Consider the following 13,820-nt stretch of genomic DNA (forward strand, 5'->3'; position numbering starts at 1 on the left):
TAACGGTCAATATTCATAGTTTTAACTGTCATGAAAATCTTTATATTGAAAATTTTTAACTGTCATTGAAATCTTTATATTGACCATTTTAACTATCACGGAAATTTTATATATGACAATTGACTAATTGTGACAGTTTGTTTTGTCACAATTTGAGTTTAATAAAGATTTGTAATGTCAATAAAAGTTTATATATGACAATCTCATAACATCCATGAAATACATTTAATAACACCATACACGTTTCAAAAAAAATTATCTATATCTGTAAATTATAAAATGTAACAAAGTTGCATATAATAAGATCACAGTCTGATCAAATTTGTATATTAGGATATTTTATACAAATACTATACTATAAGTCTATGACTACAATAAGAGAATATGCCCAACGAACTATATTCACATTACATCAACCTCGTACATGTCAAAAATACGCCGAAACTCTTCCCTATACATTCTCCTTTCTCAAAATATTGCTCCCGCAAGCTACTCCTTCAACAAAATAAAACGAACAATTAAGAAAATATTAATATTAACTTCCATTATTTTCTTTCTAACTCCAACATGCATTATGTAATGACACATATAAACACTAAGTCTTAATTGGCTATCTTTGCTGCAGGATAGCCACACAATTATCCAACTAGATTTTAAACCATATGCATGACACAAATATAAACACTAAATCTTAATTGGCTATCTTTGCCTGCAGGATAGAAACATAATTGTCCAACTAAACCTTAAACCACACAATTATCCAACTAAACTTTATATTATATGCATGACACATATAAACATTAAGTCTTAATTGGCTATATTTGCTGCAGGATAGCCACACAATTATCCAACTAAATTTTAAACTATATGCATGACACAAATATAAATACCTTGTTGCAGGATAACCACACAATTATCCAACTAAACTTTAAACCACCAAATTATCCAACTAGATTTTAAACCATATGCATGACACAAATATAAACAATAAGTCTTAATTGGCTATCTTTGCCGCAGGATAGCCACACAATTATCCAATTGAAATAAGCGCAAAGGGAATGAATTCATTTTCATGAAGTTCATGTGCAAAACAGCTATACGCTCAGCTACATACTCAAACATATTAGTCCAGACTTCAGAATGTATCAGTGTTGAAAGAAAATAATCTAATAAAAAAGTTATATTTAACAGTGAACACACAAAGTATTAATTATTTACAAAAATTGATGTACTTATAAGTCGAAACATAAGCAAAATTTTATATGCACTTCACTAGAGGAACAAACCAACAGTTCCATTAAGTATTAAAGATGGATGAGAAGTAGGCTTAGCTAATAGTCCTAAAATAAGCGACCGCCAAAACATGAAAAATGAATCTATATAATTATAAATATCAAAGCACAACTACATCATGACATTGACTCATTACTTGTAACTTCCTTAGAAAGAAACATCCAAAATAAATAGATATTTGGTAGACAATACTAAAATAAATTTACAAACTGGAACGAATGGAGAAACGACACGATACCTTTCCAGTTGATTGTCCATAGCCAGAATAATCATACCTACATAAAATACAGAACAAAGGATCATGAGCCAATTCTGCAGTTGGGTGCAATGTGTATAATATTTCAAGAAATTCACGGTGTTATGAAGGTAGCAGAGCAACTTTCCTTGCTTTCAGCAATTACAAATGGTAAAGGGGTATTTTTTTTTATTTTGAAAAGTCGAGCTTTTATTGAGATGAATGAAAAAAAAAAACCAAAATAGCATAAAAAAACAGCTCAACAAAGGGGAGCCAAACTAAAAGCATATCTAAATGTTAAAGCATCCCTTACTCGAAGGGTTACGCACAAACAACACTCTTATCAAGAGAGTTAAAACGACATGCTTAACAAATCATCATGCTTTACATATAATAGGAATAAAAACATATCTAAACGTGCAACCTACATGCCAAAACCCAAGTCTCACACCATAAACCTTCCTAGAAGCTCTCTAACTCCTTCTAAACCTTCCTATTCCTCAAAGACTTACTCTTTCGAGTCATGCCGACCCCTGACCATTTTACCCAGAGCCTCGATACTACTCTACAACGCTTAGCATTCGACCCTTGACCATTTTACCCAAAGTCTCGAACTGTTGCATCGACTCTTGACCAATTTACCCAAGGCCTCGACGACTTTGCAATGTATTGGCCCTTGACTGTTTCTACCCAAGGCTCCAATACTTGCATACCAACTAGACTAATTACATCGATCCCCGACCATTTTACCTGAGGTCTTGACATGCAACTAGTGACGTATCAGCCCCTTGGCCCTAATACTCACCCATCACTTCAACAGAACAACTCTTACACACAAGTCCTGCAGCATGCCTTCTATGCCATGCCTCAAGCATCAAGCATCACACAATATTCCATTATGTAATATACCCAATACAAACATAGCTTCTTTCAACTTACCACAATTCAGCAACACATCCATATTTGTTTCTCAACATTTAGTATCTTCAGACTCAAACAAAGAAATCCAGCATCCATGTCCCAAACAACTTATAGTCTAAACATTAAGTTTTCAAGGGATCATTCCAAACATTAAACCACAACAACGCCAGCAGGATTTAATAAGACAATCAAAGCTTATAAACACATTCAGTCAAAGCACGTCAACAATCCCATGATACCAAACAATATTATATACGTCATATCCAACTACAACATATCCATATTAGAAATCAATACATTAGCTACCCTCGATAACACAGACTCGCAATCACATATAATCAAGTAACACACCTACTCATAATGACAAACACGAATTTCAAATAATTTATCATCCATTACCAATATTAATAGTAACAAGAACGTAAATCAACCAAGGCATATAGGCAAGAAAGCAACAACACATACACCATACAACAAACATCCCTCCAAGTAGGAATTACTTACAAAATGATCCTAACGCATCACTAACACCTTAACATTCAAGACCTAAACACAAGAGACCAAACTTGGGTTAGAATCCAATTAGAAACACCTAAATCCAATTGGAAAGAAGGTTTAGGCGATTCGTTACCTACTAAATCTCGTTGAAACAATTTGGGTCTTTGTTGGATCGATGTCGGATGGGTTCGGCACTGCAAAACTGAGTTCGAGAAGGCTCTAACTTGCTGGTCCGATGTCGAAAAGCGATGTGTAACTCTAGTTTGAGTCCGAATAGGGGTGGGTCAACGTCGAAACAAAGTTGTAGGGGTGGGTAACTCAAACCAAGCATCAAAAGAGTGTGGGTTAGCGCCTAAAGTGCTAGAATGCTACGTTCGTGTGCTAGCCATGGGTTCATGGGTCGCTGCGGGGTCATCTTATGCAGAACGAGCGCCGCCGTTGCAGCGAGGTCACGCTCCATCGTCGTTTGGGTCGGAATCAAACCGACGCCGGAGGACGAAGATAGTCCGCCACTCGTGGGCAGAGATCATGCTGCTGATTTGGTAGCGGGATCTCGCCGAAAACATGAGCGTTGCGTCGATTCGTCGATTTTTTGTTGCAGAACTCGCCGCCACTGCTGTTGTTTGTAGATTTCTACTGCAGGAACGTCGGAGGAACTCCGTCGCAGGTGTTGTCCTGGTAATCGGGTGGCCGAAAAACTGACAAGGGGCGGCGGCTCTAAAAGGAAGAAGGGAGGAAGAGGAAGAATGGGAGACCTAGGGTTTCCTTGTTTTTAATTTCCTTTTGTTTTGTTTTCTTATTATTTCAACTTCGTTGATTTTTGTTTTAAACTGAAAAACCCAAATTCTGAACTGTTATAGAAGGCCCAAAACAAAATCCTGAAAAAAACACTTTAGTAGTTAAATAAAAGAAATAACGTCTTTTGGATGACTGTTTTAAAAATTTATTTACACAAACGTCTAAAATTTTCTAATTTTACATTTTTAAATTTCTGCATGTATGATTTTATTTTAATTTTCGATTTTACCCTTATTTATTGCATTTACATTTATTATAGTTATTTGTTTTTTTGAAATATAAAATATTTGATTCCATTAATTATTATCATAATCTTTTAATTACTGCGGGCCCATACTAATTTTCAACTCAAATCCCTTAATTCACTCCTTCAAAACCTTAATTTACTCCTTCAAAAAGATTGATTTTCCCTTAATTCACTCCCACATTGGTACTCAATCTTCAAGGACAATTCAAAATCACACAAACATCTTTTGAAGTCTTAATAAACATATATCCGAATATTCAAAATTACAATATATATCCACTTATATATCTGCATATATACATTTAAAATCACTATAGTATATATCCGCATATCCACATATATACAAGTTGAGTTATAAGATATATCATAATCAAACTCACTGTAATATATATCCTCATATATACAATGGTTCACACGAAATCAGAAATCGAAAACAACCATTGGAATGCAAATCTTTCGATCGGGATAAACGGAAACGAACTGCTCTAGCGATGGAGAAAAACGGAGGCGACCGGAGATGAAGGTAGATAGACATCCGTGGAGACGAAGGCATGCGAATCCATCAGAGAATAAGGAAGGATGGAAATCTCCTTTCGAACGGGATGAACGGAGATGGGTGACGGAGAAAAATGGAGCCGGCCGGAGAGGAAGACAGATAGAGACGGACGATCAGAGATGAAGAACGGACGGTCGGAGGAAGAAAAGAAAAACGGAAGGTCGGAGGAAGAAGAGAGGGGGTTCGAAAATGGATGGTTTTGGAGATTTTTAGGGTTTTGGGATTTTTTTTATTTTGGAATGTATAATTAAATACATTTTAAGGATTTAAATTGTAACCTCCCAATTTAGATTTTAAAAATTATTTAATATTGAGGTGGATCTTTAAAAAGATATACTACTAATTTGTGTGATGGGTATCATCCTAATTAGTGTTTTTCATGACAAGAGTATAAAGTTTATACATTTCAATCCTTTTATGTAATTATGATTTTTAAATAGGCTATCAATGTATTAATTCCTAAATAAAACCCACAACAACCCAACATAAAATAATTAACTTAAATTCTAAAACCTAAGAATAGAATCCAAAAATTAAAAATCAAATTTCCCAACAACGGATTTAATTAAAAATCTCCCCCAAAGTTCGAAAACTTAATTTATCTTAATTTAACGAAAATAAACTTAAGTCTAATTTACTCAAAATTAGAACTACAAATTAAAAAAATAAATCCAAGAATTAAATTATCAGCTTAGGGGAAAAATTCAAAGGGACAAATTAAGTCTTAAAGTAAATTAGCAAGAGAACGCGGGGCGTTACAGAAAATGCCCGAGCTTGCTGGGTTCATGCCAAAAAGTGATGCGTAACGCAAATTAGGCTTGAATTGGGTGTGGGTAAGCACCGAAAAACCACCGAAAAGCTGATGTCCATGAAATCCAGCAAGGGAGACGAACTATCGACGCTATTGTGCGCGGTCTAGGTGACGGGGACGTCGCTGCCGCCGGAAAAACACCCCGAACTGCCTCGATTTCTGCTACAAATCGCCCCAAATCGTTGCAACTGCTTCTGGTTGACGAGTTCGATGACGAAAACTTCGAGCCTGCTTGAAGACACCATAGATCAACGCGTGGAGAAGCGGTGACGTCGGAAACCGTGCTTGGATGAGGTTGCGCTGTTGCCAAATATTTGCTATACGGGGGTTTCGCGAATCTGCCATGGTTGTGCCGCCGTACGTTCGTTGGATCTTAAGCATAAACTATCCATTCTGCTCGTAACACGCCAAAAGGAGCCGCACGCACTGCTGGGTCGTCGAAGAACGTCATATCTGGGCATTTGTTTCTATCGCGCCGGTGCCAAAAATGCTACAACCCGAGGGTCACGCCGCCACAGGGTTCGTTCACATCGCTGTCCGCTTGGAAATACTGTTGTGGAGTCGCCGCCGGTGATGAAGAAGAATGGAGGCTGCTATGGAGGAAGAAGAAGAAGAACAAGAATGTGGGTGGCTACACATGAAAGGAAGGGGAAAGAGATGGGGGCTAGGTTTCCTTCATTTTTTTTCCTTTTTATTTTCTTTCCCTTTCTCTTTTTATTTTATTTATTTCACCAAAAATAAATGGGCTCAATTAAACTAAAATAGTAACACAAAGTAATGTTTAAGGTCTTATAGAAAAAAAAAGAAGAACGTTCCATAGTCCTTTCCCACTAAGAACTCTCTCTAAAAATGATTTGGAAAATTTATCTAAAAGATTAACTAAATTTAAAACATAAAATTAGAACTCCAATTTAGAAAATGCATGAAATTAAATATCAGCTTAGAAGAAAAATCCAAGGGCACAAATAAGTCTTAAAATAAACGAGCCAGAGAACGCGGGCATTACAGAAAATGTAAAAATTTCAAAAAGTGAAAATTGTACGTCTACAAAGGCAACGACAATTTCTTGTAGTAAAAATGATATTTGAATAAAAAAATTTCGGTTGAGTTGAACTAGTTATTTTGTGTAAACCAAAAAATCAAACTCAATCATCCAACCAACATCCAAACAACTAAATTTAATTATATTCATTTCAAATTATTTTTGTTCCAAACAAGATATGATAAATAATAAAATTGAATTCTATTTATAGAGATGATCTCCGACAAGACTCCCGATAATGGCTTAACTGTCATCCGACCACTCGTAAAACGCGACGTGTTGTTTGATTAATGTGTTATTCAACACTCCTGCGGACATCTTCGCGTAGGTCGGTCGATAAAATATAATGAACAGTTTAGCTCAACAAAATATTCCGACCTGAAGAGACTTGCACACAGTATCATGATCAAAGATATTCTTAAATTGACAATACCTTTCTTTGGTCGACACGTAGCCGGCGATAAGTAGTCTCCAACAAACCTAACTAGTTCCAATTTAAACCCAAAATAATTCCTAAGCATTGGATTAAGTTGACTACCTTTCATTTCAATAAAAAAACTGGGGTATAATTTAAATATGAATATTTTGTTTACGAAATGCTTGGTGAAACTATAATTAACTTATATTATTTTTATAAAAATATATTAATAGAGGGTTGAAAAAATAATTTAAATTCATAGGGCTCAAACTTGGGACCGAAGAGAGGAATGACACAATTACGCAGGATAAACATACTACTATACGAAATACCATTTTCTACTTGTTCATGGAGTATTTGGAGAAACTACTAAGCATAAATCTATACTCGATGCGACCGGAGAATCCCGAAATAATTAATATCGTTAACAAAATTGCAGTTTTTCTGATAGAAATGAAACTCGCTCAAAATCATTTGTTTTTTTATGTCATAAATTCTCAAGATGATCTAGGTAATTGTTACGAAATACTTGAAATTTTTTTATTTTTCTTGACAATTATTAAATGTCATAAAAGCATGAAAATTTTTGTAAATTGCTGTTTTTTCCTGCCAAAATCGCGCCTCCACCATTTCGTGACAGTTTTCACTGTCATTGAAAATTCGGTTTTCGTGACAATTTTTAAATGTCATAAAACTTACAAATTCCGAAAAATAGCATTTTTTCCCGCCAAAAACGCGCCCCCATAATTTATGACAGTTTTTTTTCCTCCAAACTTTTTTAGTGTTCACAGGTGTCATGGAAGACTACTTTTCTACTAGTGATTTTTTTATTTTCATAATTAATTAACCTATTAAGATTTCAGAATTTAGTGAGCGGTGCCAAATCTTTCTATGGATGGCTTCTTTCGCCGTTGAAGTTTTGAGCCTGGCTCAAAGTTTATATAAAAAGACAGCCAAATCTTAGGGCATGCTAATGTTATCCTCACTTCCCTAGTAGCCAGTAAACGAGTGTTCTTCTCTTTGACTCCCAAGAAGTGCCCACATACCAATTTGTTATAGATCATAGAAGATCTCATGGAGTACACAAAATCTAAAAGGTAATGGATTCCATCCCACTTTATTACTTTCAAAAATGTTTTTAATTAAAAATTGTCATGGAGATCTGCTTGATCAATTTCTAGTGCGTGCTTCTACTACGTCCAGCGGCAAGATTCGTTACAACTTCCAACAATCAACAATCGCCACGGTCCAACCACATCAACAACATTTGTAGCCAACCTCAGCAAAATAGATCTGCACTGATAGCACAACTCTTTAGCTCATGGATAGCAGCAGCCATGCATTTAAACTGTATTACTTATATAGAAATGATATGAAAGATGTTGCATAAAGAAACTAATCAATGACTATGCATATTTATCCCCATTTGCAGCAATCACCTTGATTTCTGATTGCCCTCGAGTAAAATGCAGTTAAATTCATGAGTTTCGGCTTTGTTTTCCATAGGAAAAAAAAATTTGCCTTCTGAAGATTCAAAACCACCATCCTCCTTATTATAACATGGCCCAATAGAAAATTGACATTTGTTGATTTCATATTTTTCTATTATTTTGTTAAAATTCAAATTTCATGCATATCTCTTCGATATTTGTTTTTTTTCCAAATATCGTTTTTTTTTTCAGAATATACTTTTTTCTATGCTAAATATTGTTTAATTTTTTCTTATGTTGTTTAGTTTTGTCTTAATTGTCTTCTAAAAAACTAACTCACTTGTTCAAAATTAGTCGTTCATTATTCTCAATTATTGGAACTTGTTGATGCATTTCTCACGTTGTTGCTATGGACCTCCCAATGTAATCAAACGGCTGAAAACATATGTAGTATTTCATTTTTAAGATGACAAAAAATCATAAAAGAAAAATGAAAAGCAAATCAAAATTGTGTAGCGTTCAAAAGAGAGAAAAAAGTGGAAGGTGAGAGATTTTAGGGAGGGAGAGGAGGGAGGAGAAAGGTCAAATACGTTTTGAAAAAAGAAAAAAGTAAAAGAGATATGTATAAGATATGCATGAGATTTGAATTTTAATAAAATAATAGAAAAATATGAAAGCAACCAACGTGTCAATGGGTCATGTCATGATGGGAGGAGGGTGGTAGGAGGCAAGTCTTTCCCTTCCATGGGAATGAGTTTTTTTGTTTACTTTCCTGACTAATTGATGTTAAGTTATGTAAAGTTTTGGAAATAATTAGAGTTGAAAATATGATGAAAATTACATTTTCGTGTAGAAAACTACACCTAGGCGCCACGTTTCCCGGACCAATTCAACAACTAAATGAGTCGAAAAGTTGGAAAGTCAATGGTCGAGCACGAATTTCTCCACTGTTCAACCAATTTGGATTTTCCTATAAATTTCTGCTTGGTGCACTTTCATTATCATCAAACTTTATCATTTGATCATTTTACATAGCTTCCATCATTGCTTTCTCAACTTTTACTTAATTTTTAAGTTTTTCGTTTTTGAAACAAGCTTTTATTTTTACTTTGCTTAAACTAAATTTTTGTATTTCTTATTCATTTATAAAATTTCAGCACCTTTTATTTTCTTTCATCTTGATTCTTCATTGGTCCATCAAGAGAATCTTGTGATAACATACGAGTTCTCCCTCCCTTAAGCTCAAGTGAGAAAAGGGTAAAGTTCATTCGTATTACAAATTTCTTGATTTATAGCTTATCTTAAATTCCATTGAACTTTTATCATGTCTTTCAATTATCACTTCATTCAATCCTATTTTTCACCTAAAATTATGAACTAAACTTGTTTTCCAAACCCGGTTATGGATGATTAGCTATGTTTTTTTTAAAAAATATAGTAAGGCAAAATGTGTTTTATCACTTCTTTTATCACTTAAGTTGGTTTCTAAAAGTTAAGAATTTAATTTTGCCAATTAATGATTTAACAGAACTCCAATACCAAAAGGGTTGAGTTATTTTTATAATTAAATGATTTAACTTTGGAGAGAAAGGCTTTAAACATAAAGGTTTCACTCTGGTAGTCTAGATATAGGAACCTCAACCCAATGGTACGGTTGATTTTTATTAAGCTAAACTCCCTTTTTTCTAATACACATATTAGGAATGAATTTAGGCCTTCAAAATCATTTAGACATAAGAGATTGTGAAGCACAACCAATTTTTAACCAAGGGAACCACCGAAGCCTAACTATAAAAGCCCAAATCCATGGTTTAGTCCAAAATCACCCAAGCCCAAAGCCGACTATAGCTTGTGGCAAGCTCTATAAATAGGGGTGTCTCCCTTATTTTCAAGGGTTCATAAGTGAAGAATTGAGAGAATTCATACATCAAATTGAAGACTCCCTCTAAAGACTTGAAGATTTGAAGACCAACCTGAAGACTTTGATGACTTGAAGACTTTCGAAGCATATAGAACTTCAATCCCAATTCAAGAACAAGTATCTCAATCTTCACATCAAGTTCGAGAAGAAGAATCAAAAGATAAAGACTAGATATTAAATCCACTACACAAACATACAAAACCTAAAAGTTCAACTCTAGGAAATACAATTTCTTCGAAAACTCGAGTGAACAGATACCAATGTTGGGAAATTAATGGCCCTCAATAATTTCTCCTTCCACAGAAATATCCAAACACATACCACGATATGCAAATAAGGAAGAAAAAGTGTAAACACAAGAATACGACACAACAAAATTATACTGGTTCACCAACTAAGGGCTACGTCCAGCCTTCCACTCAGATGTGGGTAATTCACTAATATTATCAAGAACTGGTTACAATAAACTCACCCCAAAAATATCCCCTAGAAGTCCCAACAGAAGTCCCCTAGCTCCTAAGCAATCTAACACAATTACTTAAGTACAGGAATCAGAACTCACAAATATGATAAAGATACAATACCCCGAATAAGAAGATCTTGATCTCCCTAATCTGCTGCCAACAATCCTAAGTCACTGCCACAAAGACGCCACCAAACTGCTCTCAAGTTCGGCTGTACAAAAACCCAATTCGCAGCTGATCCTAAAACGAAGAAATAAGGTGTATTCAAACACCTTTGCCGCAACATTGAGACATTGTACACGGCGTCTCAACGCTACGGACATTGCAGCGGAAAAAGACGCCTCACGAGCATCTTTTTTTTCTGGATTTCGATGTAGCGTCGCGGTGCTGTGCCCGCGGGCAAGTGGCCTCTACAGCAGCTCATTCACCTACTTTCCATTCTTGCTTCGTCCCGACGCGTCCCGAATCGATCCTGACTCGACCCTAGCTCATTTTGACGTCGATTTGGCTCCACCAATCCCAATAATCTCTCACTTGGAGACAAAGCGACAATCATCTGCCTCCCACTACATCAAGTCACATTTCTAACTGCTCTGTCAACGAACTTATCCACAATGCTCGGCCCTACCCAAGCTTCATCTGACCCTACCCCGAGACTGGGCAACTCTACGTGGTCTTGTCCCCCAGACATAGAGACATAGCCACGTACTCCAACTTGATCTATGTAGTTCTCGCTGCTTGTTTCTTCGATCGAACCCACTAACCTTTGAAAGAAGATTTTCTCTCTGCATTAGGCTTGGCACTCCTACGCAAGCATGTCGCCACGCTAGAAACCGAACTCGTACCCTTCGATGCACTAATTCGCCTATGCGACTTCACTAGTTCGCCTGAACGTTTGACAGCTGAGGTATGAACTCGATGGCCTATCAAATTCCCACTTCCCTTTTTTGTACTTCCCAACTTTTTAACTTGAGCTTATGGCAGATCCTTATGATCTTTTCTGGTCATCAATGCTGCTAGTCCTCTAAGGTCTCGTCCTCAACCGTATGCAGCTCCTATGTGCATTCTCTATCTCAATGAACCCTTAGCAACCCCAAACTCTGACACATAAACGAAATCTCTTGCGGCATGTAGCCACTACCCTGGATTCCCTCTTGAGCTTCCAGCAAACCCCAACAAACTCACTATTGGGGCCATCATCATTTAGCTTTCATGTAGATAACAAATTCAATCTAAAGCTAGGAATATACCCGACGTCTCGCATCACCAACTCGGCCCCTTCACTTGTCTTCAAACAAACATCTCTAATTCCTCTCACCTCGGAGACACTCACATTCCCTATCCTCATTGAGCCATAATTACCTGCAGCAAAGGATGAGAACCAACATCTGTCTGAAGTAACATGCGTTGATGCTGCAGTGTTCACTACCCACTCTGAAGAATGGTATACAAATGAGTTCGTCTCAACACAAGCTAGAAACTCTTCAATCCATTCTTCTCCTTTTACAACATTTGTAGTGTTGTTCCCCTTCTCAAAATGTTCTTTAAACTTCCTGCAAAAAACGTTTAATGTGCCCCTTTTTGTGGCAGTAATAACACTCCACTATCCCTGTTATTTTTATGTTACTACTTCCCTAATTCATCTTGACCTTCCCTTTGTTCTGAACTACCATAGCTAATTCAACCACATTTCTGCCTCTGAAGTAGATGCAGGCATTTTACCCAATTTCCTCCTGGTTTCCTCAAATAAGGCAGCATCACAAATAGCTGAAAATCTCAGACTATTATCCCCCAATGAATTCGACACTGCGATCTTCATCGTCTCCCAACTGTCAGACAAAGATGTCAGCAGCCTCATAGCCTTGATCTCCTCATCAATTTTGATGCACATCCCTTTTAGTTTGTTCAATATATCAGTGAGCTCATTAATGTGGGAATTCATTGAGGTTCCCTCCTTCATTTGGATATGGAAATACTTCGTCCATAGAAGTATTTTAGTGTTGGCAGAAGGTTTCTCATACCTGTCTTGCAAGGCCTACAATAATTCTTTCGCAATTATCTCTTTCCCTGCGGTTTATGTAAAATTTTTATATTTCAATATTTCTTCGAAATATCGATCGAATATCGATATCTCAACAAAATATGGTGATATTACAATATATCGATGATATAAAAGGAAAATCGATTTTTTCCTTTGTAAATATATCGAGCACCTCGATATACCGAAATGTCGACATGTCGGTCGATATTTAGCACCAAAAATATCCCCTACCCCTAGCTCCTAAACAATCTAATACAATTACTTAGGTAAATGAATGAGAACTCACAAATATGATCAAGAAGAACTCACAAATATGATCACTACCCCGAATAAGATGAACTTGATCTCCCTAATATGCTGCCAACAATCTCGAGCCGCTGCCACAAAGATGTCAAATTCGACTGCACAAAAATTCAATTTACGGCTGACCCTAAAATAAAGAAATAAGGTGTATTTAAACACCTTTGCCGCAACCCCATTTTGTTGGAAAATTTTGGTTATGACAAAAAATCCAGTTTACTATTGACACGTTGTACATGCGTCTCAAGGCTACGGACATTGCAGTAGCTCGTGCGAATCCTTTTGTTTTTGGGATTTCAATGTAGCGTCGCGGTACTGTCCCTAGCGTTGTGGCACCATGCCCGCAACAAAGTGGCCTCTACAACAGCTCTTTCACTTGCTTTCCATGAAGAGATGTGAATCCCAGAGCAGAAGCAGATCTTCGTTGCTGATTTTCGAGATACAAAACCAAAATTGAAAGAAGGAAATAGAGGGGAAAAATCAAACCTTTGAAGAACGTTTCTTCAGTGAGTTCCCCTTGAACACCACCACCGGATCTTCCTCGCTATCCTCTTGGGTCTCGAGATCGTGCTTGTGGTAGCACCTTGATAAAAGAGAGGGAGAGATTGAGAGAATTTTGAGAGAGAATTGATGGATTTCTTCTTGGTTCTATTCTGTAAAAACCCTGCTCTTTCCATTCTCCAACACTTGGAGAAGAAGAAGAAGGGTGACGTGGGGTAACTCCCCACGTCACAAAACCTCCCAGTCCCCTCCAATTTTGCAGGGGAGTTTAATAATAATACATATTATTACTATATTAACATAATTAATATTAATAATATATATATATTTATAAATAATTAATA

At 36.3% G+C, this 13,820-nt stretch overlaps 1 long non-coding RNA gene across 2 annotated transcripts; it reads right to left on the reverse strand.

Moving 5' to 3' along the window:
- Positions 1-243: 243 nt before the first annotated feature.
- LOC111017823 (uncharacterized) lies at positions 244-3,761 on the reverse strand. 2 transcript variants are annotated; one of them, XR_002602328.2, is made up of 4 exons: positions 3,081-3,761; positions 2,954-2,995; positions 1,532-1,568; positions 244-489 (listed from the first exon to the last, which is right to left on the reverse strand). It is a non-coding gene; the product is annotated as an uncharacterized LOC111017823 (long non-coding RNA). The 2 variants fall into 2 exon arrangements; XR_002602327.2 differs by having other exon boundaries at positions 244-495.
- Positions 3,762-13,820: the final 10,059 nt, after the last annotated feature.

The sequence above is a fragment of the Momordica charantia genome (genome assembly GCF_013281855.1).
Source record: "Momordica charantia cultivar OHB3-1 chromosome 1 unlocalized genomic scaffold, Mcharantia_2.0 BLBB01000001.1, whole genome shotgun sequence".
Taxonomy (NCBI): domain Eukaryota; kingdom Viridiplantae; phylum Streptophyta; class Magnoliopsida; order Cucurbitales; family Cucurbitaceae; genus Momordica; species Momordica charantia.